Genomic DNA, 23,652 nt, shown 5'->3' on the forward strand with positions numbered 1-23,652 from the left:
CCCGCTAATCAAATAAACAATCCTACATCTGTCGACCGAGTGTGTTACCGAGTCGCGACCAGACGCGCGGTCCCTTCTTTTTCCGGTACGGTGCCTGCCCTCCAGCCCCCCCTCCCCTCTCCCTCTCTCTGTCCTTTCCCAGGGATCCTGAAGAAGACATGGTTTATCTTCGGTCCCCGACAGTCGTCGTCGATTCGTTCGTTCCTCGCGGCTCGACTCGCGTTCCCTCGACCGAAAAGCAACGCAAAAAGCGGCACGATGTTGAAGAAAAGCTCGAGTTTAAGTTTCAGGGGGCTGAAGAAGGTTCTCCGGAATGAGAAGAACGGTGGGGAAGGGGGAAGAGCGGAATCTAGAAGAAAAACGCACTTGCCTTGCGGCGTGACTCTAGAGTGGCAATTAGAAGGATTAATGATTCCGTCTTGGGAGTCTCTTCCTCGCTTCCTCACAGATCCCTGGAGTATTGCATCGTCGTCGGGGCCCCTTGCCGGTGGGCCGAAAATCGTCGCGATTAGATCGCGCGAGTAGAGTCGCGAGCACGTTCATAAATCAATGTTACATCCGTTTAGCGTCGACGTGGAGGGACGGATGTTCCTCGGCGTGTCTACTAGGACGTCGACTCGTTCGGCAAGCGTATAATGTGGTCAACGCTTTCGAAGGAACTATAATTAGCGCAGAGCGGTTATTAATCGTCGAGAATCGAGGCTGTTGCACCGATGGAATTCGAAAGTTTCCGGATAAAAATTGCATATCCTCGTGAAGCATAAAAAGAGAAGTCTGGCATTATAGTTCGTCTCTTCTCAAAGAGAAGCAAATATGTAAAAATTTCGAACATTCTAAATCAAAGCTATTAACAGCTATTAAATTTTATTAATATATAATTTTATACATATTTGTACGAATAAAAAAAAATTCAACTTTTCACAGTAATGCAAGATAAATAAAAGGCCTCTGCTAAAATTTTAAAACACAGTTATATGATGAGTTGCAATATCTCATCGGGGTTATTTTGATTAACCCGAGGCTTCTTCGACGTATCTGCGAAGCAAAGTTTCGCGAATTAAAACAAACAATTCATCCGACTAAGGTAACATAGCCCGAGAGCACAAGTCGCTCTCTCTCGTCGTTCCTTTTGTCGTTTCACGAGCACGCACGGCAATTTTCACGGTTCCGCCGGGCGAATCGAGACGTCTCTGTTAAGCAACGAGGTTTGCCGTCGGCGAAGAGTTCGCCGGCTCGGAACCGTGACGGCGCTGGAACCGTGAGATGTCTCTCTTCGGGACGACGACAACGACGACGACGACGACGACAACGACGTCGTTCCTGGAACGAAATTACGACGGTGCGCGCATCTTGCCGCGCTCAAAGTAGATTTATGAACCGCGAGCATGAACGCCGGACGATACACGGATAATTTTGCAACTCGATGAGAGAACTCGTTTAACCCACTACTCTCACGACCCACGTTATACGCTCAACTTAAATAGAGCTATTCCTTCGTCGTGTTTCTTGGGCTGAATATTTTATCGCTATTTATACAAATGTCTCAAAGAAATATTTTAACATAATACGAAGAAGTGCTTACATAAGCGTTCTATATAAAAGATGAAGAGCTTCGCATGAATCATTTTCCTCTCAGTTTTGCTAGTTTGCGCCTTTCCTTTTGCATCAAAGGCGAGTTACGAGCGTTTAATTTGCTTTCTTAAATTTCCAATTTTCTGTTTTCTTTCTTGAGATAGATCTGTTGATATATTCTACGCGTGTGATACACTTCGATCTTTCCAATTTAAATTTTTACAACATTTATATACTCTTTCCAGTGTAATACTTTTGTCAATTTTGACTGTAACATAAGTGTAACATATGTGTAACATATGAAGGTAAAAGCATTTATAGTTTTGATCAATGAGAAAATAAAACTTTTATTTTCTTCGGCACGTATACGAATTCTGTCGTATATTCGATTTTTTAGCTATAATATATCTAGTTTTATTTCTTCGATATCGCTAAGTTTAAGGCACAAGCGACGACGCGCGACGTCTCGAACGACGAGTCTGATTTATAGGGAACTCGGTCGAAGCTTTGTTCGGCAATCGGTGTCCCGCGTAATCGCGAAGTGACGTCGTTGCATCGCCCACTCTCGACGCGATGCTGGACGGGAAATAAGATTAAGTCTCTGTTAAGCCGAAGGCGGCCACGTGCTTGCGCTCTTTCTCTCCCTTTTCCCTCTTCCATATCTACCACGGCAGTACGTAAATCACTACGACGGCGGCAGACAGTTACGAGTTCACCGATACAAACGATTGTGTTTTAGCCTGCTCGCGGAACACGCGGCACGACGCGAGAAGCAAAGCGATCTATACGGGGTGCTCTAAAAATACGTACATTACTACTGGCGATATATTTTTGGACGGATTCGAGCTTCGTTCATTCTCAGCATTCATTTAATTTAAAAAGAAGATTAATTCATGAGAAATTATTGAAGACCGAGAATCGAGGACTGAAAGAAGAGAACAAAAAGTTAAATGTAATTAACTTCTGATCTATTAAGTTAACGCAGTTTTGTATTGAATTTTTCGAAACTATAGGCTATATTGCACTTTTGGTATTTAGATTCTCAAATAAATTTTAATTGAGTCTTTAAATTATCGATATAAATGAAATATATTTGAAATGTCAAATTCGCAAATTTTTGCTTAACATAATTTTTAGTTCTTCTTAAATTAACTTATTGAAGTTCTCACGAACGAAAACTCCGGACGGATGCGGTCGACAAGAAATATCCTCGTTATACAATCTTCCGGTAACACCCTGTACAGTCGAAGAACGAGGATGTGGCGTTCAGAAACCAGAAGACGGGAGCCGTCCAGCTGTCGTGGCCACATCAGAGCGTGTCGCGTATACAACATGGTATACCCGTCCTTTTCCATGCAATCGTCCACGCGCAAACTGGTCCGGTATCTCTCTCGCCACTCTCATCTCCAACAGTGATTTCCTCTCGAAGGACACAATCTTGCGTTGCTCAACAAAGCGTCTTACCAGATTCATGGATTAACAGTTTAATACTCACACGCATCTTCCAGTTCCAGATCTTCGCCGCAGATTGTTTTATCCTAGGTATCTAACTTCATTAATTAACTGAGTTTAAACATTTTCTCATTCGCATAAAAATTAATGCTATAAATACCCCAGTACAAGTTTTGTACACAAGTGTTTCCCTCAAAGATGATTTATCCAACTACTTTTAAATTTATCGTTAACACTTCAACAATTTTTTTGATTAGATTATTTATTCTCCGGCGCTTTTCTTCTGAGTGTTACGCCGTTGAGACGTGCAACAAATCAAAGCTAATCTACCATCCATCTCCGCCGATAGCTTTCTCGCGTGTGTCTGGTCTTCGTTCCCATCGTGCTCGTTATTACGCGCGATCGCGCTCCTTCCTCTTACTTCCTCGCTCCAGTTTCCATCGCTACCTCACCGGCGGCGCGGCGCTTTCTTCACACCGATCTATTCCCCTCGGCCGTACGGGCTATTTTTGCCGTCGGCAAATTCTCCTCTGTCGTACAGCGACACGTACCAGCGCGACAGCGTTGAAAACTGTCTCCTCGCGTTGCCGGCGTTTAATATTTTAATCCCCCGCCGTGTCGGGTAACGTTACGCGAAATCCTTTCTGATATTTAAGCATGCCGTCGCCAAATATAGTCGCACGATAACTTCAACCCGCGATAAGATTCAGCAGCATCTCGACATTAGATATAAATAATTATTAGATTTTTAGAAGAAGAGTTAGTAGAAAAATGTCAAGTACCAGTTAACCGCGTCTCTTTTTTTTGTGACAGTCATATTAATTTCATCGTTCAACTAGAACTAACGATGCACCGGAGAGTGCGCTATAAATCATATTCATCGAATGGAACATGCGGCTACGTGTCATATTTCTCGAAACTTTTTTTCACTATGTCACCGATATAACTATAGCTGTCCGTCACACGGATGGATTTTGACGGGGGGATTAATCAGGGAATCATGAAATTAGCTGTCGTCACTTTTCATCTTCATCATACAAAATTTGACACGCGCGCGCGCGTCGGTCAATCGCCATCGTGTTTTATTTGCAGCGTATGAATAAATAGCGACGGTATATACGCGGCACGGTGGATCCGCCGAATGCGCGCGACAGTTGTTCGGATGTGCAGTGTTCATAAAGTACGATTAATTCCCTCACGTACAAATCTCTCCGCAGCAGTACACCAGATTTTGCGTTAAAGATTCAAAGCAACAGCAATAAAATATTATACAATAATTGAGGTTGTCAGATGAAAAAAAGGATTTGTGTGTGTCATCAATCTCCAGGTATATACGAGGATGAACCATCCAGAACTCGACTGTGAATCGAATATGACATCAACCCATATGAATAAATTTTTATATGAAATGGCGAGTTCCGAGAGAGAGAGGCGGGGAGATTAACATTATTTAGTGTAAAAATATGTTTTTTACGCAAAAATACAAATAAATTGTTTCTAAAACATAGCGATTTAGTTGTTGAATTAATTTACTGTGTCGGGTTTATGTTAATTTTAGCATTTTAGCATTTTTCTTTTTTGTTTAAGGTTAAAGATGGACTTTTGTCCTTTGATACATTCTATAAACTTTCTTACCAGGTTGTTCTTGTTCGGATCAATGTTCTTGCTGGTATCAATGAAGGGCGCCACTTCGAGGCAACTTGAAATCTGATAATTAGCGCGACCTCAAGGAAACTCGAGATCCGGAACATGAATCGGTGATCTCGAACTACTGAACTCAATAATCTCGTCCATCTTTCTCCTCCCTCGCGAAATAATATCGGAGCTAGGTGATTTTTGCGCAATAGTGTATCAGGCCATCAGGAAATCTTTCTGATTGTATCAACTTCTTCTTCCACCCACCACCGGCTTTCGCGTATAAGTCCAATATCTCTTCTGTTTGATCGCATTTTTCATGCTCCTCCACATTTCTGTCTTCCGTTCGACGAACGAAGCGCATAAAGCAGGACGAAAATTTAATTAAAAAGGACTAGGCTTATGATTGATTTCCGTCCGGGAGAATAATCCCTGATCATCCGTCAAACACATCGAGCGCATCGTTACTTGACTGTCGGCGCGCGATGTGTCGCGCGCGACTGAGTCGCGTTTCCTCTCGGTGAGGATCGGCACAGCCGAGGTCGGTGGCTCTCGGTGGAATGGACCCCGTGATTTATCTATTTGCCTCGCGAAAACACAAGCAGAAATGTCAAGCGTGGCAGTATGCGCGTGTCCGCCTGGCAAACGACAGCGCGCATATCCACGCGACCTGGATTTTCGGAGCTGGCCGCCGACACTTGACCGCAACAGATTCAAATCCACCGAATCTGAAAACGGATCTGCGGACGATATCTGCGCGTGATACGCGTGCCGATTTTGCCTCCCGCGTGATCGACTGATCGCGGCGCGACTTTTCGCGGTCGCGCACAGCGACGAGAGCCGCAGACTATTCGCTATTTTCAATCAAAGCGAAGTTATAAGAGATGCTCGCGGCACTGTGGTTGTATGTACTGGAGGTATCGGTATTTCACATTTAATGCTGAGTAAAATTTATCTGGTATTAGTACTTCCGTACTGAGGAAGATAAGTATCATGTGTAAATGGATCGATACGATATTATTTACTTACTTGTAGAGATCTCTAATAACAATGTATACATTTTGTATAATAATTAATTTATTATACATTTTACTAAATTTTGATAGAGAAAAATGACTTACGCACTGCATATAAGAAAAAAATTACTTAATCTTTATTTGAACGTGGCATAGGTAATTCGAGAGTTTGAATTTTAACCTCATTAAATATGCATGTGTTCGAGAAATTGAAAAGATTCTATCTTCTCTTTGTTCAATGTATTTTCAATACCATCGAAAATAGTTTGTGTGAAAAAAAATTTAACACGACATATCGACAGACAGTTCTCCACGAGCATTTGATGCGATCGATTTGCGTTAGGAGATCGATGTATAACGAGTGTACGCGAAATGGAAAATACTTCTACAATACGCGGCCGCAAATGCCATCGGAATTACCAAACCGCCGTTAATAACTACGGCAACGTGCGGCTGTTACCCGGAAGATGGACGAACGATCCTCGTCGTCATCCGATGGGTTATTACGGTAGTTTACGCGCGCCAATGATCCCGCGACGCAGATAAAGTCCGACGTCGATGGTTGGGAACGCTGATTGCCTTTTCGGTGGCCATTCGCGGAATTTTAACGGGATTGCCGATGGCTCGAATCGACGTGCATCGAGTTTATTTGCGTAGTAACGAATATACAGGCACGTTTTTATTAAATACGATCTGATGTACAGAGAGAGCCGTCGACCGCACTTCCCTTTAGTAATAAATGCCTTGACGAAATTGAAATTGGTTTCTTTGCGACAAACCTGTGCCGGATGATTTAGTTATAAAGTTGAAAGAATTAAAGGCTTTTGGTGAGAACTATGCGTCCATTTGATTTTCCGTTATCACGCAATATAATGAATATATTTTTTTAACAAATAATTTTTCTTAAAACACCTATTATTTGAAGAAATAATATCTTGCGTGTAATTTAATGTAAATGCGAGGCTTAATTTAATCTTTAATCTATGAAGCTTATTTAGACATTTGAAGATTGACGGACGTATTATTCGGTAACTACTAACGATAAATAAACTAACACACGTAATTTCACAGATTAATTGTCAGTCTTGATGAAACTAATATTAGTAACCTTTACATAATAAAATCGTGTTTCTGAATTAAAATTTAAACGAAATTTAAATTACGATATCAACTGACAAATTAAACGGGCAGGATTACGATCGCCCGGCTGCAGGGTCCGAACTCGTCGGGCTATTTACGCTTCTGAACATCGTGCTCGAAATTCCAAAGATCGCGCGTGTCGCCAAGAAACGGATCATCCCGACGGTTACAGGCGCGTTCCGGGCCCGAAGACCGCGAGCTCGTCAGCGGACAGGTATTTCGGGCTGCTGCATAATTGAACAAGACGTTCATCGGAGCGCTTCACATCTGCCTGATCGGGCTTAACCGCATTGCTTTGAGATCTGCTCGCCGGTAATCCTGAAAAAGATTTCATCCGAGATTGTCACACCCACGTTCTTTAGTCAAAATGTTTGTTTTGGCACTATATAGCATAGTATTATAGCAAGTGGACTAATATGAGCGTTATAGAAATTAGATGATTTTGAATTTGAAAAAATAAGTTACCCATCAGTTTCTGCATAATTTTGAAGATTTACATCCGATGCTGGAACATTAAAACACTTATAATCATACGATAGGTAACCACTAACTTGAGATTTTTGTAAAATTTTAGATTTTTTGGATTTTGGATTTTTAGGTACTGGTATCTTAAAATTAGTTCACATTGAAGCTTTTTTTAAGTATTTCAACTGTAGGCTTATTGAATCTTTGGCACTTTAACTCTAATTTCAGAAAGATTAAACTTTTGGATCCTTCATATCAAAAAAGTTTATTTTTTTAGGATTCTAAGACTTTCGAATTTGATTTTTGAATTTTAGAAAATCGCGAATTTCCGGTCGTTTGGCGGTTTGGCCCCTTTCGCTCACAAAGACGATCGTCGAGCAGGATTCGAGAAAAATATCTGTGATGTACAGAATCGCGCTGTGCAAAACGACGTGTAGAAATAGTGGGAAGTGGGGGAGAAAAAAAAACAAAGACCCAGACGCGCAGACCAGACACAAAGAGCCGTTGCGTCGGTGGTTAACGAGTCGTCCAGTGCCTTTCCTAAGCTTTTGGGTTTACGCGCGAAAGCTCGGAGCGCTCTTGCGAACGCTTTCCCCTCAAGACTCAGCAAGCAAGTCCTCTTCCTCCCCCACGCAAGCAACGAATCGGCAGGAAGAGAGGATACGAGAGCGAGGATAGAGGCGAACCGTAGCGGGAAGGAGCGGCTCGGTTCTGAGTCTGGAGCTTATATATCTGCCGGAACTAATTGTCCCATAATTCACTCTGTCCGGCGGCAACGTTGCTCGTCCGCTTATCCGCGACCGCTTCTTCTTCCTCCTCCTCGGTCTCGTCGTCGTTCACCGCCGACGCCGCCGCCTGGCGTCTGCTTCGCGTTTGTAGCTTCGAAAAAAGATATCATACAATCGATATTTACTGTCAATTCTTGTCGATATATTTCGTTTCTCGGGGCCCAAAACTATATCATGAGGTTCTTTAATTTTTTATTTTTCCAGATATCAGCAATAACTATACATACATGATAAATATTATTAAAATTTGTTAAAACAAGTTAAGTAATTATGTTACAATTTTCAATGTACAGTTTTTTTTATAAATGCGAAATACTTCTCTTATTTCCGGAGTATTTTGACAATGGAAATAGCTTCTAGAGATTATCCATTTATAAAAGCCCGTGCAAATTGGAGAATTCACTAAACCAGTCTGGCCAGTGTGTCAGTAGTTACAGTAATTACTAAGATCAACGACGGCTTCTGCCAGCGATTGTCGTATTACATTTGAAATCGTCCGACGCCGCAACCGCGACTTGCTTATACAATGTGGTAAGTGAGGACATATCGCACGAAAATTATTAAGCTCTTTATTCTATTACGGTTGAAATCCACAATATAAACATATCTATGTAGTCCAGGGGCGGCAGTCGTCACTTCGGGGGGATTATGCGAACTAGGACGGCTAAACTTCGTCGCCATAGGGTGGATGAAGTTCGCAACGTACTTCGCGAAGCGAAACGATTAACCACCTCGATGATACATTCACTCGTCAGCCCTTATCGGTGCTTCTTATCGTGGACCGATCGACGGAGTTTCCGCGACTTTTTGCGAGAAGCCCACAGTCGCGGCATTGCGACGCGTCGGTTTTGCGGGATCGCGTCGGACTTCCAACGCTAATGCACTTTATATCCAAGCGATACGCGGTTCCTAATTGATCCCGAACGACACTTTCTGTCCTCCAAACGGTCTCGGCTTTTTTGCTGAGGACGCTCGCTTCCTCACGTTGTTCTCGACGAAATCGTCGTACCGATTAATTAAACTCGTTGATCTTACAATTAGAGTTTATCGAAGCTCTCTGAATGATCTGTTTATGATTTCTAGCATCTACTGAAAATGCTAATATGAAAGAATAGTTTCATAGCTTTTCTTATCCACTTAAATGATTAATTTTTATATTACGTTTTTATTTCTTCCTTACGTTCATGTAAATTTATGTAAATTTGTCGATGAATTGAACCTCAAGATAGAAAAAAAAATAACATGTTAAATAAAACTTTCATTTTTTGCACAGTGGAAAGAAGATATATATGTAAAGAATAAGATTATTCGTTATCTCTTCTTTTTTCTATCTTCTTTCTTTTATCTATCTATTATTGTTTCGTAAATGAAATTGTGGAATTAGATAAATTACATGAATTATTTAATTAAAATAATTTTTGCATGGGTAAAATCCTAAAGTTACTGTAGTAACTTCAGTTTGGCAAATTTTTGGTTCATCGAATAACAACAGCGAGCAATTTAGGGTACCAGATGTGCTTCTGCACATTTCACGAGTTACAAAATTGAATTTACTGACGCAAACGGCTGATATAACCGGCCGATACTCGACTGGATGAGAAAGTTTAAATAATGTTTTTGGTTAGCGAAATAGCATCATCCCATCGGAGCCTCGGGAGTTATTTTCGTTTGCTTTCAAGCTGACGCGACGAGCGTTATTACACCCGCGAGCGCGGCGAGCAACGTGTGCCGAGCGAGCAACGAAAATCCAATTCATGAATTCGCGCTTCCGGCGATCACGAGAGTACGGGAGTCGGCGATATTGAGCGTAAATAAGACGCGCGTAAACGTGCGATTAAATCCAACAGCGGTTCTCCGAGCAGCGCACTTCCTCTTCGAGACCTACCTATAAAAATCGATTGACTGAGATTCTTTAAACCTTTACTTTTTCATTATCATCTTATTTTCTGTTTGATCTGAAATACTTAATTAAGATAAATTTGAAAATCGTTCAAATTCAGTAATATATTAGCACTGATAGTGAATTTCTCCAATGATTACAAGATATTTCGAATGCAATGTTATATTATATGTCATGAAAATAAATTCTAAATGTTCGCATTTTTATAAGTAAATTTTTTTTGCCGTGAAGATCTTTATAATTGTTTGGGATACTTACGATAAACTTCAGAACGACTCTATACATTCAGTATCAATAGGAAATGATAAAGCTTTGATATAAATCGTTTATTTATTTAAATATTTACAATATATACAATTTATATTTTTCGCGATTTCTTCATAACAATAGAAATTTCTTGCACAGTCTTGACAAAATTTTAATACTGCCACAAGCCGCTTGCTCCCTCGTTTGAGAGACGCGCCCGACGTTCTTCAGGGTTAGCCCCGTTATGATGGAAGGCGCGTCCGTGACTTTCCGACTTCTAGGCGAAGTTCTCGCAACGCGCGGGAGGAATAGACGTCGCTCATCATTCAGCCGAGACGTATGAATAACGCACAAGTTCGCTCGTGGACACGAGGCACGAAGCGGAGAAGCCGAACACAACGGAAAGGGGACCGGGATACTGGGAACGGTGTACGTATAGGCTATGGTTTCATACATAAATAAACGACGGCTGGACTGAGTTTCAGTTTGCGCTGCGGTACTTTTCGCGGGGAGAGTGCCAGACACCCCTTCACGGGGGATGGCTCGGCGCCCGGCATGCCGCATCTCTGAAAACTAAAACGACCACGACAAGGACCGTGCCCGAGTCGTTATTCGTTCGGCCACCACAAAATTCACTTTCATCAATTCTTTTCACGTATACATTTAATTGCAAGATGGTTATAATTATTGCATCACATGCACTTTTCTTACAATTAGACAAATCATTATTTCATTTTTTCAATCGAAAAGCTTTATTGATTATTATATGTGCTTTGTAGATTTTTTAATAAGTAGTCTCCGTCATCATATCTAATCGTTTCGCTTTGAGCACCGCTACACGTTGCTGCCGATATTCGAATTGGTCTATCTCGAGGGAAATATTTTAAACATAGTTCGATCATATACGCGCCATTGCCAGTAAATCCTATAAGACAATATTTAACAATTCGCGTATACACCCCTCTCTACACATGTATCCTTCTTAGCATTCAACACCAATTATTGTGATTAAAAATCCTCACGATGAGATAACGTTATCGCGACGGCGCGCCGTCAACAGAAATTCTCCCGCGTATGAGGATAATGTCCCGGATACGTACGTACAAGAAAGAAAGAGAGAGAGAGAGTGAGTGAACCTGGAAGAGCCGGTCGGGAGGACTCGATTTTCTACTACTAGGAGGGTCGACGAGCTTTTAACCGACACGTACGGCCCCTTTCTTTCCGTGGACACGACTCGTCCACTACGTGCATATTGCGTACGCCGGCCCTTTCGTAAGCGCTATATTATCTTTATGTGCCCCGACGACCTTACCTTTTGCTTATTCAGGGTTTTATTAATGCGCTTGAATTTACTCCGCGACCGGAATAAACCCGGTGCATTGATGTCGGCCGTTCCTTTTTGCGACCGTAGGGCGATACGAGAAGCTGTAATGGCATAATCGCATAATAACGCGTAAATCATGAAAACTATGATAATTTAACAATGCTAAACCAATTAATTGGATTATCTTCACAAGTTCAGAAATTATAAATAATTTTCGCCAGTCAATGAAAATTATTGCAAGATTGCAAAGATTTCTAATGAAAGATTTGAATACTATAATATTTAATGCTAACTGAGTAGAATAAAGATAGTTTAAAAAAAATTTGTCTAGTTATTACCGCAAAGACTTTGTCGTCGAAACTAAACTTGAGCTATTATATCGTCCCGTAGTCCTTGACAATCAACTGAAATTATTACAATCAATGATCTCGATCTCTTTCGAGTGCCTGGCGCTCGTGACAAAAAAAGTTATTATAATCCTTCAAACGTCGTCCGCGGGGCTTCAAGCATCGTTCGAGAATGGTTGGATGCACCGCTATTATTCCCCGGGTCGATCATCTCGTCTCGCGTACGATAACCCATAATTTCTCCCTCCTCTTCCATCACCTGTCGAAATCACGGGTGAAACGGCAACCCTGTTATTGTTGCCTCGCCAGCCGTGCGATTATGTCGACACCGGAATTAGGTTCGTGGGGGGTTTTGTTCCCGGTCCACGTGGCTGCCGACCGCCTCCTCTCGCGCGCCGAAGTCGCTCTGCCTCCATTTAACGCCCTTGTACACGGAGCCTCGAGACTTCCGCCGCCCGTTCTACTTGATACGCCGAACAATGGAGACCCATCATCGCGGTAGATCGAGGAACATCCCGCGGGCCGCTAGTTAGCCCGAGAAACACGAAGATTTCAGACTTTGTTCAGAGGCCGACTGATCGTATCACCTCGCGAGTTTTCAGAGACGTGTAATCTGTTCACGGCGGACAAATGACGAATGCTTACAAAGTAAAACCGTATATTTATCCGGTTTCTCGGGAATATTTGTACAATTCTGTACTTTCTATTGTGCGAAAAGAAAAGCAGGTATAACATCTTTCCGATTTTGCAATTTTGAGACATCACTCAGAGTTTCAAGTATTTTTTTCTTTTTTTGCAACAAATGGAAAGACACGATTATGAAATCATCCGTTACCAATTCTTCATCATTTCATGCTGTCTGTTGTAATATTTCTCTCGCTCACCTTGGCTATATTATCGTTACATTTTAATTTCACTTTAATAACGTCACATATTTCGTCTCTCATTATTTCTCTCTTTCTCGCAACGTCGAATTCGTGATTCGATCACCGAAATAATGCCAAAAAATTCCAGCCGTACGTCTCACACGTCCACGTCGCGTACATCTTTATAGAGACGAGCGGCGCTCTATCCCATCGCCGCGCCCGTCTTTTAATTTCTCGATGGATTTCGCGGTCGACGCGGTAATCACCAATTTCGCCCGCTACCGCCGTATTTAATTAAATCACACCTCAGTGGGATACGATCGACGCGACGTATATCGACGCCGCGCGCCGGCAGACGTCACGCGCAGAAAGGGGGAGGACACATAGGTGAAAAATGAAACGGAGAGAACACCACCTTCGTCGTTCCCGTCGCACGTGAAACGTGCGCGAGCGATCCGACGGATAGTGACACGTATATACACAGATGCACGTGTAACGATAATGCCGCGACCAGGGCGAGGAGCACGTTTTCCGTGACGCATCCGGATCCTCGCTGTCCGGATATTTCTAATTTTCTTCGTTTCCACCGTCCACCTTTACGATGGGTACGTGAATCGTGCGCGAGCACGATTGTCGCCAGATCGACTTTCCAAGGGTGTGTAATCCATGTTTTCGCCTTTCCTCCTAATTTCGCCTTCGGTACCCATCCGAGTCAGCGTGTAATTCCGAGATAAACTAAGATCAAACGGATAGTTTTCTATTGTCTACTTTTAAACAGTTAAGAAATGTAATATAACGCTTTTATTCGAAACAAACCCCTTATTTTATTGGACAAAGATCTCGATACGATTACGTTTCACGATTGCATTCTATCGAGTTAGTTTTAGTTGCGACAACTACTTCCTGTTCGCGAGCAAACTAGTTGCGTCAAGAACACTCTATTTTTATTGCAAAAATGTTTCTAATCTCCGGCCGGTTTGTCCGCTTTCAACGACAACATCGGCTGTAATGTGTGGCATTCACATTGCTAGAGCAAGAAAAAGAGATAGATAAAGTTAGAGAGAGAGAGAATGTGTATGTGTACGAGATTCTGCGAAAGCGGAAGTTTTAAGATTAAATCAGATTTCTAATATTTTTCTATATTCATTTGCTTACGTTCACTTTCTGAAATATTTATATACATAATAAAGAAATCACGTCTCGCATTGACTCTTATAATTCTTATAAAGATCGATGACGTTCGCGACATAATTTTCTAAGAAAAATATCCATGTAGCATTGATCGCTTTGTTCGGAGTACGTGCCATCGTTCCACCTAATTTAAGCTTCGCGTTCGTTAACGAGCGACGAGTCGCGCCTCTCGATCTCATTGCTAGAAAAGGAGACGCATTGCACGCTTCTCACATGTGTGTGACGCGCAATGGGCAGCGTGGTAAAGGATACATATCTCTTTTGGTCGTTCCCGTAAAAAGGGATTGTTCTAGGGCGAAAATACTAGAGCGCCTCTCTTTCTCTCTGGCTGTCCCTTTATAAGATAAGTTGAAAGGATGTTGTAACCTCGCGTGACCTCATGCGGCATAAGCCCGTGCCCGCGACACAAAGCCGGACAATTTCCATAATAATTCGTCGTTCTTTGTGTCGCATACGGACCGACGGTCTTTGAGAGTCGCCATATCGGACCCTCCTCGGAAAACTGGAGCACGAGTGAGTCCCAGTCGCAAAGCCAGGTTTACGTATGTCGGTACCTTGATCCTTTTCAGACGCACGTTTTCCATTCGAGTAAAAATTATATTTTATCCTCACATTTCCTGTCACATTTAATGTCCACATTAAATTATTTCTTTGTATTATAGATTTATATAATTTTATATTATACTTGTATTAATTTGAGTTTCGTTAATTAAATTGAAAACTGTCGTTTTTGCAAAAAAGAGATATATAAAAACAGTACACACTCGACTACTTGCTACCCATCGTGTCTCGATCATCCCCATGGAGCAGGTAACGAACCCGCATGGAACCGGTTCAAATATTATTTCACGCACGTCTTCAGATTAAGCGCCGTTCTGTCGTATTTCGGGGGTCGCGAACGACGACGAAGGCCGGGATCCTAAATTCCGGAAGAGCTCGCGGTCTCGTGCGCGAGGTTAGCCGCGCGACCTTTTCTTTACGATCTCCCCCCCCCCCCCGGTCTCCCGGGTTTTAGCTGGGCAATCAGAATTTCGAGAATCCTGGGACGTGACTTTGCAGATTTCCCCCTGCTCCACCCCGACCCACCTCGTACCACGCGCGCCGCAAGATTTGCTTTCGAATAATTTATAGCGCGATGCCGGAAAATTCTACATGGCCCATGTAAAATCGCGTAACGTCGCGATTCCATGGCGCGCGGCCCGGTAATGTCCCAGAAATCTCCATAGCAATCTCGATAGTTATTTCGAAATGGCTCAAATTTCCGACGCGGCCCGAAAGATACGTTTCGCGGTTATTTCACCGAAATTTCCAGCGCACGCATGTTGGAAATGCGTGTGTCATTAAAACATTCCAGTGCGCAACGCTCTTTTTCGAAACTTTACAAAATATTCCACGCGGAAAAACCCGCGCGAGATTAAATCAATGTCAGCCACAGTTTTCCGGTTGAGTTTCGGTCTTCGCAAAAATTCGCCCTTATGAATACAACATATTTTTAATTGTAATTAAATTAAGTACAGCGAGACACTCTTTTCGCGAGAGAGAGATCTCATTCGTTGAATTGCATGAAGTTACTTCCGCTCTCCACGCGCCGACTGATCGAATGCTTCCGCTTTAGTGAGAAAATCTTCGATTTTCCGAGAAAACGTCACGCCTGACGATGTCGCCGCGTGATACGGAGCTTTCTCTCATAATACAGGAAAAACGCGTGCTCGCTGCCGGGAAACGTCGGGCTTATGGCCTCTTTCTCTCCCGAGAGTGCAGGGGGACGGGCGCGAGCATCGTGCTTCCTTGGCTTGCCAGTGCGCGACGTAAAGGAGAGTAAGGAAGTCCCGTGGAACCGGTCCGGATTTTATTTCGTGCGCGTTTGTCTTCCACTTGGATTACGCTCGCGGCTATAAGCGCGGAAGATAAGATACGTCGAGGATACCTACGTAAGGTCGGCGTGACATATGGCTGGCGTACGAGCTTCCTCTTGGATGTCCTCCTTCTCCTTTCTCTCTTTCCCTCTCTCTCTCTCTCTCTTTTCTCTTTTCTCTTTCCTGAATTCGCCTTCTCTCTTCGTTGTTTCAAGTCTCTCTTCTCTTGCCTCGCTTCCTGCAGAAACTCATGATAGCTCCCTCGACCCATCCCCGCTCTCGCTATCATCCGTGCGGCGCGGGCGGCAACACGATCAACCTGCTGCCCATCTAACGTTCCTCTGATCGGAAGGAAGCTCGCACCGGTGGGCGGATCATTCACAAGAAGGATCTTCTCCCGAACAAGCATCGCGGAATATAATTATCGTCGATCGTTTTAATTGAGTTGATTGGATGAGAAGAGATTTTCTGACGATGTTTGGACATTTTATCATGGTCGAGTCTATTCTAAGCTAAATCTGACGACTGAGTTTGGGGCTTAATTCCGCAGTGTCGGCAGCACGGATTTCTTCCATTAATTCGATGAATTCTGATATCGCGAGTCTTTGCTCTCTTTCTCTCTCGGAAATCTTTTAGCTCTCATCGCACATTTGTATAATGTCGCCAACCGTTGACGTTTATGGTCATCGCGTGGTTTCGTTCGCAGGCGTGGTCGCGAGGTGCAGCACGCAACGTATATCTGTTAAGGATACGTTAGAACCTCGTTTTCCCCGAATCAGATTCTATATAGGGTGTCTTTGCTCACGAAGATTCTTTAACTTATCAAAAAACTTTTAATTTTTGATTGAGTTGTAAAAGTTAAAATCGGCAAATAAAGATGAAAACCAAATATATACACATTACCTTGCTTTTCATTTGATTGAAACACGCACACTTAATCATAAGTTTCAGGATGATAACTTCTGAAATTTGGTAATTAACACCTAATTGATTTAATATAAATTTTCGTATGTTTTGATGAAATCGTCACGCGTAACCGACGTTTTGCTTCGATTCGGCCGCGACGATGCGTATCGATTGTTTCGGTACACCGTGTACAGGGAACGAACGCCATCAGCGGGTGCACCGGCGACTTCTTTTTATTATTCTTTCGGAGGGGATCGCGTGCGCACGACGACCGGCATCGGGCGTAATTAAGTGATTATCTCATCCCGGGGTGGACAGAGAATCGGCCGGGTCGGTGTATCGCGTTCCGGTCGGCCAATAAAGCCGAGAGCCGTTTTTGCCGCGAGCGTTGTCCTCCGTCCGCGGTCGCTTCCACCCGCACCTCCACCGCTCCTCCTCCGTTCATGCTTTTTGCGCCCTTTCCCGTTTCTGCCTGTTTCCCGCGGACCCTCCATACCTCTCCCGTGACTCTCGATCGAATCGCGCCAATTCACGTCTGAAAACACCGGCGTGGTTTAACACCCGACGAATCGCATGACCAGTTCGGCCTGGTCGAAGCAGATTATCCTTCGAATACGAAGGGGCATACTAAACGCTCGTATCTTCAGATTTGCTGTTTAAAGTACGTACATGAGATTTAACGCTCGCAATAACCAATTCGTCCTTGTCCTTTCTCTCTCTCTCTCTCTCTCTCTCTCTCTCTCTCTCTCTCTCTCTCTCTCTCTCTCTCTCTCTCTCTCTCTCTCTTCCCCCCCCCTCCTCTCTCTCTCTCTCTCCGTCGCGCGAGGACCCTCCATGGCGAACGAGCTGCCTGCGAGGCCGCTCCGGAGGAGCTCGCGGACGCTCTCTCGAGATGGAAGCTATCTTGGGGAATGACGGACAACAACGAACGATTATACCTGTTAGCTCGCCGCCGCCGCGATGATTATGCGGCGCTACATCTTGCACACACATGACCGGTTAGAGTCGTAATAGAGCCCCGATTATCTCGCGCGAGATGGTCGTTGGATCAAACGATGAATTATTGCCCCAGCTTAGACCGCTCGATCGTAATCGCGTTATTAATCGGTCCATGTAATCCGAAGCGCGGATTAAATGATAAAATATCGCTCGTTCGAATTACGTTTGATTAGGGCTATCATAATTAATATGGGCGAGTGAAGTAATTACCAGAATAATTAACTCACGCGTTATAGCTTTCCACAGATGTTAGCGATAAATAATAAAGGATTACTCTTGGACGTATATTACTATTTACTTATTCTCCATACTATTTAGCTTTTGCTTCTCGATTTGTATTTTTTAGATGCATAAATACTATAGCTAAATTATATTAATCATCGTGTCTCAAATTATGATTAATGAAGCTTCGAGATTTCGAGACATGAGAGAGGTTTATAACTTTGTTCAACTAATATTTTATGCTATTAATAATTAAGCTCCGACTTCTTACTGCGCTGTTGTGATATTATCAAGTAACTTTACCGTGTTTCGATAAAAAGATCTGGACTACCGTCAAGTCATTCTCTTGTTTTTCGTTTTTCTATTTAAAAAGTCTTCGTATAGTTAACGCCTAGCAGATATCCCTTGAGAGGTCCAGCTGTAAAGAACCATGAAATTATTCGCGGCTTTAGGAAACTAGAGACAAGCGGAAGAAGCGTGGCAGAAGCTGACGGCAGCTGGGGATAGGTAGGAGAATTCAAGCTGAGAGCATAATGAGCGGGCGGCAGGTAATGAAGACCGCTCAATCTACCCTCTCTCGCACGCGGTCTTTCCCAAAGGGCATACTCGCGCTCCCTTAACTCCGATCCTCGCCGCTAATCCGTTTAATCTCGACATAATTAATCACCGTGACGCTTTAATAATTCTTTGACCTACGCATTACCCGGCGGAATCCGAAGAAATGGAAATTCGACGAGCTAAATCTAGACACCTGAGAATTTAATACGTATCTAGAAATTCTGGAATCAAGTATATATATAGCTTAGAGTTGAAAAAAAAACGAAGCGAGACAGAGATCTTAAGAGATCCTAAACCGCGAGATGACTCGTTCGTTGAAATATCCGGACATCGAAAAAGCCGGGAGTTCTAATAATTCCGAAATGTACGACTCCGAGAAATTCAAGAGCTTCACGAATTAACAGTCGGGGCACTACATTATACGTACACACAAATCATGTCGAGAGGCCACGTCAATCCGACAAATCCTTCGAGTATTCACCATTTACATTTTTCGTGACAGAAACTCTGAGTTACTGTTTGCCATCGCATTCATTCGATGCGTCGAAGGTATTATCGATCGCTCTTCCCAGTTTCTGAGCTGCCAGATGCCTTCGATTTTTTTTCCCATCCCTTCAAAACGGCCGTCGACGAGGACGAGCCTCGTCGCGGTGACAGTTTGCAAAGGATTTTCCATAGGGTGGCTTTATCCGCGCGCTCATGTGGACCCTCGATGCTTTCGGGGACGTGTTTGTGAACTGGCCCCTCCCACATTCTAAATGCACTCCGCGATGTTTGCACTCGCGGGATCCATTGTGGGCCCTTGCGATGATTTTCTGTTTATGCAAATACGAGCGCTCGGAAGACACTCGAGGAAAAGTACAGCACTCCACGCAGTTTTGTGGTGCAAACTACAGCTTAATACTCGTCTACGATATTTTCCATGAACCTACTAGGTGAATCTCAAGTTTCTAATTTTCTAACAATAGTATTTGAAAACAATGTATTTGATCGAAAGGAATGCATTCGGCCTAAAAAGAGATTGGGATACAGACGACTTTTCGTAATACGATCTAAATGCAGCTCTGATTTTAACAAAATTGCGTTCGATGCACTATACTGTATGTGATTGATTTTATGTTCGCTTTGAAAACACCTAGAGAAAAATTATTCGTATTAATGAGAATTTCATGTTATTATACCTTGCGATTGACGACTCCGTTTCGAAGTTACGTCGAAGAAGATATACGTAAAAGCAGCTCGACCGAACGGCATACCTGACCGCCAATTATTCCCGCATCTCATCCAACTGCTCCTTCGACTTCCTCCGCTGCCTGCCTTCCTATCCCCCCAGCCTGGCTCTCGAACGCTCGGCGTTTTAACGGACCACCTCAGTCCCAAACACCAGGAAAGATAATTCAGATATCATCCCTCCGATTCCCAAGCAATCCGGATGAACGAGGAAGATCGACCCGTGTCGACGCACAACGCGCGGGGTTGCCCCAGGGACTCGCGTGCCAACTGACGTCTACCAGATTATAAACCGGTGATTACTGACCGACCCCGAACAGCCGGGCGAAGTGTAGAAAAACGGGGTCTCAAAAGATGGTCCGAATAGAGAGTAAAAAAAAAAAACTTTGATGAACAATAGCGTTTGTGAACATCAAGAAGAAATATTGGTGAGAGAACAGTATATGCATGAGATTTTATGGATAATTGAGGACTGGATCGATAATAGGAGAGAAAAAAAATGCATTAATTGATATTAAGAGGAATTTATCGCAACAAAGCATACATTTTAAAATGCAGAATAAAAATTTTATTTTTAAAAATCGCAAAAAATGCCTACGAATTTTTAATTTGATTAAAATAAATCTTCCTATTAAATATCAAATTATCGGGGTTATCTTTAGGCATACGAAATTCGTTCTCGATAAGAACAGATTTTTACGAGCTGACGTGTGACACGCTTTTTTTCTCGGGATACCTCTCGTATATCTCCTCTCCTCCCAACTCATTGAAGGTGCAAATGGCGATCATCGGTCACACCACCAAAGACAGCATTCCAGTTAAATTCAGGTACAAAGAGCAACGGGGAAGAGTGCAAGGGGAAGGATAAGGGCCGAGTGGAGTGTGCTCGTGAGGTCTTCCTGCTGAGAGTCCCGGAGCCTCGAAGATCGGAGCCGCGCCGAGGGATTAAAGCGTTAAGAGCGCCGATTACACTCACGACGAGGCGTGAAGCCTTGCACCGGATCGATCTTCAGGGATTTCTTCCGTGGCACGGCGATCAGTGCCTAGCAGTGATGCCTGAAAACAAAACCCTATAACTCGTTTATTTTGTTCGGGTAATGAAAAAGCAGGATCTTAAAAAATTATTATTATTATTGTATAAAATTAATTTCTAAAAAGTTGAAATTATCGATTTGTTAATATAATATTAATATATAAAAATATAAATATATATAATATAAATGTAATACAAGAATAATATTGTGATTATTAATATTGATAAGCAATGAATAATACCGTAAAAGCTGTTTTAAAAGCTGTTTAAAAATTGTTATTAAAGCGATAATTAATGAAGCAGAAATAATGCATATGTGACATTATTAATTTTTATTTCAGTATTAATGATACAAATTTTGCATTATTAATTTTTATTTTATGCTTTATAAAAGGCTGGTAAACAATTTAAAATTAGCTTTCTAACGATTTATTATCAGATTCATATATTACGAAAGATGATGTCACTGTGTGGCATTGTGGATAAGTAAGAACTGTTCTAAGATAACTGCTTCAAGTTTATTTCAAATTACTTCGATAAATCTATCTCAGTCAAGAAAGTGAGTGAGGGAAACTTATCCCTCTTCCCTTCTCTTTCTCTCTCTTTCATGAGCGATTGAGACGTGAATTCGCATCAAGACAGTAAAGTGCGTGGATCGCGTTGGACGAAAGAGAGAGTCCCGCGGCAGGATTTACTGCTTTGTTAAGTTTCCAAATAAGCCAGCACGCGAGCACGCGCGACTCGACGAGAACGATGGTTCACGAATGCGTTAGGCGTGCAAGAACGATGGTTCAATTAAGGACGTACCGCCGGTTACTCTTGCCGGGTATAATCCCTTCTAGCATCGTCCTCGAAACTCCTCTTTCTCTCTCTCTTTCTCTCTTGTGCACTCGCACAGTGAAAACTTCGCGGCCATCTCTTCTCCGGCTGGAAGAAAACTTGCGCTGTTTCCCTCGCTGCGCGAAACGCTGCCGGAAATCTCGAATTACCGAGGCGTTTTACGTTAAGAGCGCCGGCTATTTTATCCCGGGATAGGGGTACCATGCAGCGGCTTTACCCCTTCTTTGGGGGATTAGGAAATGAATAGGCCGGTGGCACGCCAGATCCTGATACCAGCCAGGGGAAAATTAAGACGCGTCCTTAGCGCCCGAACACGATAAAATATAAGAAATGAGGAACATATAAATTAAACAGTCGAGAATAATATTATACAGACACGAGCTCTCTTCGATCGTTAGGAGAATGAAAGGAAAAATTGGGATATAACTCGATTTATGACTTGGAATTTTCAATTTATTTTATGATTTAAATAACTTACAATGACATTTATCTAATATGTAATATCACATTTTAGATTTGAATTAGATATCAATTTGAAACCCGATTTCAAGATATTATCGTAAGAATGCTCGCGCGTCACCTTCTGTCATACATTAGTATAATGTTATATCTTCCTTTTTATTATTTTCGCACATTTTTCGTTACGGTTCAGCCTTTAATCTTCGTTCTTCATTCACATTGTGCTCTACATTCGCAAAAAATGTCTCCTAACCGGAAGCAAAAGAACCCCATGACGAAATCTTGTTCACCCACAGTGGACATTCGATCGTCCCTTCAAGATACTATGACGTGACGCTATACGGAGGTCTCCGAAGAACGCTCTTCTTGGAAGGTCGCGCTCGTCATACACGTGACGGGACTGCTGAAAAAAGGAGACGCGGATGAACTCCGCGACATTGTTCCCGCATCGACGCCCCGCGGCGGCTCTCATCGCCATTCTGGGATCTTCCACGCGGCCGTCGTCGACGGTCGGGCCCTGGCTTGACGGATTTATGCGTTTATGGTCGCACCCGAGTCTGCGGGTGGCTAATTGGCGGCACCATGAAGCCGATGAGTCGAAAAAGGAGACAGAAACGCCGAAGTGGAGGAAGCGAGACAGAGAACGGAAAACAAGGATTCGGCATTATACGCATTCGTGTTGTTTTCGACGCAAAGAATAGGTTGTTACGATAATTGGAGTAATTTTCCAGATATCGTTAGGATTTATGGAGGACAAGTCAATCATGCTTTAGCCTTTTACAGGTATCATGGGAAATTACATTAGGTCTATATTGTGTATCTTAGAACTAATGAATAACCCAGAAGATATATTTTCCCATACTTCATCTTTATCCTAAATTGACCAATTGAAAGTAGACACTGGCTGCATTCGGGGAGCGCGCTATTAGTAGCGCTATTGCATTATTCTATTTTTATCGCTCATCAGGTGTAACACAAGGATAGAATAAGCAAATAGCGCTAATAGCGCGCTCCCCGAATGCAGCCAATATAGATAATATTACAGTATTATTTAAGTAATTTCTTAACAATCCTCTGTGGAAAAAATATCTTCATGATTTTCTCACGCAATTACGCGCGTATTACATAAATACGATTTAAAATTATACTCTATATTTTATTCTTAACAGTTCTATACGAACTTATTATGGTTTCTATATAATCGGTTAACTATTGATTTGTCATATTACAATTCCACGTCTAATTTTATTAGTATCTTTTCGTACGTTCAGTTAACGCCGAGTTCATAGTCGGCATCTTTCGTGCGATTACATTTGTCAAGCAAAAACTTATCAAAGCAAAACAGCCCGCAGAACTTCGAGCCAGCCAACCGTGCGGACGAAACGTCGGGTATCTTTTTTCACGAAAAAAGCGCGCGACTCGCTCGAAGCGCACTCGTGTGCCCCGACGAAATCGGTGAAAGATAGCGGGGGGGGGAGGGAGAAGACACTACTCTCATTTTTCCTTTTCGCTCGCATATCCTGTGCACTCGACATTCGTCATAAGGGCCACTTCATATTGCGCACCGGGATGAATTACAGTCGCGAGAGTCGGCGATGCATTCTGCG

General features: G+C 42.8%; 1 protein-coding gene and 1 long non-coding RNA gene across 3 annotated transcripts in view; one reads left to right on the top strand and one right to left on the bottom strand.

The window, feature by feature from the left end:
- Pxb (putative Hedgehog signaling attenuator pxb) overlaps positions 1-23,652 on the top strand; it is a 331,860-nt gene that overhangs the window by 196,628 nt on the left and 111,580 nt on the right. The window lies entirely within an intron of this gene.
- Positions 20,384-23,652, bottom strand: part of LOC139821575 (uncharacterized) — a 120,974-nt gene continuing 117,705 nt past the window's right edge. The window contains exon 6 of the long non-coding RNA XR_011734289.1: positions 20,384-20,769. This is a non-coding gene — a long non-coding RNA (uncharacterized lncRNA). The remainder of the gene's footprint in view (positions 20,770-23,652) is intronic.

Source organism: Temnothorax longispinosus, chromosome 11 (genome assembly GCF_030848805.1).
Source record: "Temnothorax longispinosus isolate EJ_2023e chromosome 11, Tlon_JGU_v1, whole genome shotgun sequence".
In the NCBI taxonomy this organism is placed as follows: domain Eukaryota; kingdom Metazoa; phylum Arthropoda; class Insecta; order Hymenoptera; family Formicidae; genus Temnothorax; species Temnothorax longispinosus.